The sequence below is a fragment of the Cariama cristata genome, unplaced genomic scaffold (genome assembly GCF_000690535.1).
Source record: "Cariama cristata isolate BGI_N322 unplaced genomic scaffold, ASM69053v1 scaffold9841, whole genome shotgun sequence".
Taxonomy (NCBI): domain Eukaryota; kingdom Metazoa; phylum Chordata; class Aves; order Cariamiformes; family Cariamidae; genus Cariama; species Cariama cristata.
In genome coordinates this window covers 37,786-42,119 of record NW_009597537.1, presented here as the reverse complement: position 1 = coordinate 42,119, position 4,334 = coordinate 37,786, and the positions used below count along the sequence as shown (strand labels likewise).

At 40.0% G+C, this 4,334-nt stretch overlaps 1 pseudogene; it reads right to left on the bottom strand.

The window, feature by feature from the left end:
* Nucleotides 1-92: 92 nt before the first annotated feature.
* Nucleotides 93-518, bottom strand: LOC104168357 (annotated as a pseudogene).
* Nucleotides 519-4,334: the final 3,816 nt, after the last annotated feature.

Sequence of the window (4,334 nt, the reverse complement as noted above, 5' to 3'; positions counted from 1 at the left end):
TCGACCTGCTGGTCACGCTGCTTTGGATGCAGCCCAGGGTATGGTTGGCTTTCTGGGCTGCAAGTGCACGTTGCCGCGTCATGTCCAGCTTTTCATCTGCCAGTACCCCGAAATGCTTGGGCAGAAGCACGCTTAAAGTCTTGGAGCTGCTGTATTTGCCCGGTAGCCTTGGTGCCCTCGGGCATGGCACGCTTGGCCAGCTCTCTGGGCAGTTCCTAGTGCTTGGCAGACTCCACCTGTCAAGACCTGCTGGTCAAGCATGCCTTGTGATATGCCAGGTGACGTGCTTTTCCAGTGATACATTCAGTAATGTCATTGACAAAAGCATTCATGATGCCCATGGCCTTGATTAGGATAGCAGTCTCACGATGAATTGCTTCAGCACCTGGTACTGATGGATGCAGTAATTCTCCTTTCTGCTTTTCTTACGCTGCTTGTAGCCCTTCTCTTAGGGTTTGGTGACAGCATTCTTTGGAGTTCTTGTTGGGAGCAGGAGCTGGCTTGGTAGGCTCAGGCATTTTGGCAGCACCTTTTCTCACCAATAAACAACATGAAGATGGGTGAAGGTAGAGGCAGTGTAGCTGCATGTGGCTTGAGTCCACTGGTGGCATGTACCCGAGCTCCTGAAGTAACTACCTTTGCAGTCTGAGGGACTCCTAACTGTCATGATTGTGTGAAACTGTGAGCAGCAAACTGAGAGTTTGCTGAAGCAATTGTATCTCAATGAGGTTTGGCTGACTTTAGCTGTTTTTACGATGTTAATATTCTATGTTGCAATTAGAAGTAAGAAACCCAAACGCAAAAATTTGGGTCTTGGTGAAAACCAGATATTGCTGTTGAGATCAGTCTCTTGGGACAAAAAAAAAAAAGTATCAGAAAAATATCAGACTCTTCCAGTATTAGCTTGTATTCTAAAATGCTGAAGTGTTATCTACCCGTAGCTGGAAGCCTTCAAAGCTTTGCACAGTTGCTTATGTCCTTAGGTTGTGTTTTCAGTTAAGTGGATTATAGTAGCAAACTGGATAAACTGACTAAAGGGACATTTAAGGAAGGATGTTTCTCTACACTGCTTATACCTGTTGTTTGACTTCTAGTGAGAGGTTTTGTACTCAGTTGAGGTGACAAGTATCATTCCGTTCGCCTTGGGGTTCGGTGCCCAAAAGCCTCAATTGCGCTAGGTCTGCTGTCCCTTACCCTCTATGCTACAATTAGCAGAAAATGTTAAAATTACTTGATTGGTAAAGTTAAGGACTGTTTTTCATATAGAGCCCTTTTTTTTTTTTTTTTTTTTTGCTAAATTGGTAGCTTAGCAAATTGCCTGAATACCATTTTGTTAATTATTGAGAAGCCTAAATTCCTTTGTGGATTAAGTCATGGTAGTTGGAATAGAAACGCAATGCAGAGTGCGGAGGTGTAAAGCTGGCCTGGCCGTAATCTGGTGGTTTAAGAAAGAGCAGAATGGTGTTAGGCCTTGTATGCTCTGTAACATCAATCTTTGTGAAGTAAAAGGAGGGAACTGGGACTTGTGTTTCTTCTGCGAATTTCTTTTGCTTTGTGTGGACCAGCTAGCTTGAGACTGAGAGCAGCAGCTGTGCACAGGAGCATGCATGGCCTCAGAGCCTCCCTTGAGAAGGGGGCACAGTCTTATCCATGGCCAGCTGTCGGAAGGTGTTAATATTTCGGGGTATATTGTAAATATTGTTAATATTTTGGAGTAACTGGAGGAGAGGCAGTGACTCAAATTTTCCTTTCTCCTAGGTAAATTCTCTTTATTAAGCTAAAGAGAGAGAGTCAGGCTCTTGCTCTGTGAGCCGCATGAAGTCTGTAATTACTCTATAAAAGATGGGCCAGTGTCCTCAAAAGACCAGACAGTTGCTTGATGCTTAGTGTTCTGTGTCAGCAAAGTGGGAGATGTGACTGTAAATCCTTCCGGAAATGTAATCCAGGTTTTCAGTATCTGTGGCAGGTGTTTTAATGACCATCAGTACAGTGTTTTTTAAAAAAATAAAATGTGATGGGGTAACACCATCTTCCACAGTTTCTATGAAGAGTGAAAATAACCTGAGAACGTATTATGGATGTTTGTGCCTCAGACTCAAGGTTGATAAAACACAAGTTTGTACATGACAGCTGTCACCAAAGTGGTTTCATCAAGGTGAGACACTGCTTTTTTTGCAGGAGAATTTTAGGTAACTGGGAACTTTACTGTTAAAAGGTGTATGGATGCTTAGGAATTGGGATATATGTAAAATGGGTATTTTAAAGTTTGTCATTTTGGATTTGGGCTCAAAAATGCTTTTGAGCAGCTAGTTCAACAAACCCAGTCATTTGAGTTGGTAAGTCACAATGAGCATTGCAGGTTTAGAGTCCTAACTTGTTTACATGTCTGAGGTTTAGGCCTTTAGGGAAACACGGCTCCCTAAAGCCCCCAGCACCCTCCCCCCAAAAAACTCAGTCTTACATAGTCTTGCTAGAACACATTCTAGCCGAACAGGAGTCTGAAAGACATATAACCTTGTACAAAGTTCTTGAAACAATGAACTAGCAGTCTGTATCAAGAGTAAGATAAACAATAAGCTTCTGTTCTCCACTTCCTGAAAAGGCCTTTTCATGTTTATTTCCCCATAGTTTTTTAACTGTTTACTCTTGGAACAGAGGAAGCTAGTTTTACTAGCAAAATAGTGCTCTTAACAGGCATATCATTCTCTTGGTCCAGTTTCATGGTGGTTGCTGCGGTGACAGTGACTATAGTCACTTTTCACAACATTAGGAAAACAGTTATATGGTTCACTACCAGTCATACGAAATTGGTGTAAGTATTGGAATTGGTTACAACAGATGACCAAGAGGTGCTACATATTTAGATAATATGCTTTTAATAGTTGGGTTTTTTCAAATGCGTGTGATTTCAGTTCAGGTTTGAGAGTCTCCTTATGTTTCAATCTGTGTATTTGGTACTCAGTTAAAGGTATAATAATTTTTAAAGGATTCTATGTTATATAATGCTGTTATTAAACATCTTAAAAATTGTAACAGTTTCAGTGATTGATGAAACTTTGGTTTTGAGTCTTTAGATATCAAACTAAATCTGCAGCAATGAAATTCAATCCAGTTTTGCCAAAGGTGACTGGCAGAAAATCTGATACTAGCTGTCTTGCCAGCTTCTATTTAGAAAACAGGTTAATTTTCCAGAGATGTATTGTCCTGACAAGCATCTTATGTTGTTTTGGTTTTAGTATATTGGATCTCAAAAGAAGCGTAAAAAAGGTCACAAATTCGTAGATGCTGAATCTATATCAAAACCTTTTGCATCTTCAGAAACATCCAACCATAAAGGCAGTTGGTGACACTTTGTAGCTTTTGTAAAAGTTGTCAGATATATCAAGGTTCCTGAAAAGCAAATTTTAAGTTGTGCGGTAAACTCGACTTACTGTGATGGCAGAACTGCTTATTTACAAAATGTCTTTCACAAAGATCTGGCTAGGGGTTTCAGTCTTACATAGGTGTTTTTTTTTTCTATCACCAGACAGACATTTTGTTATAATTGGGGGAGAGAGGGGAAGCAGACTTAAATTCCAAATTCAAAAATGAGAAATGAATGTAGAAATTCATATATATATATGAGTATATATAACTAAAGACAGGTGGTGTCTTTTAAAGAGAACGCAGATCTGCCATTCTAGAGAGCAGCAGAGGCAACTCTTCATCAAACATCTGCCATTTTGCACAAATATCAATTGGTGTTAATGAAGTGAGAGCATGATTCTTTGTACTTGATGTCTTGATCCATGTCTTTCAAATGTGTGAGTTATCAGTAAAACAGTTCTGTAACAAATTCAGAAGGTTTCTTGGATACTCTGCTGGATCAGAGATTGCCTGATAACTCTTGGCTGGCTCTCGAGTGCTTTCTGACGAACACAAGCCAAAGAAAACCGCAATTCCAAGCTTCCTCTTTTGGTCTTCCTTCCCAGTTTCCAGGTTTTTCTCATGAGTTATATAGGGATGAAATACTCTTATACCAAGCCTGGAGATAAAAGTTTAGTAATTTTGTTATTACTGAATGATATGAATGAGGTGAGCCATCCACCATTAATTGTTTGAAGGAAATGATGGAAAAAGCCTCTTTAGGCAGAGTGGAGCACTCAGCTTTTTTAGTGTGGAGAGCTATTTGGGGATATACTGAGATACTTGAAAACAGAACTGCTTATGCAGGAAAGCAATGTGCATAACAAAGCGATTTAAAAAAAAAGAATTCTGTTGTATTAACTTCAACAAACTTCGCTCTCCTTTTGAAAGTTTTGTTAAGGATGAGAGTCTCTAACCAGAGCTTCAGT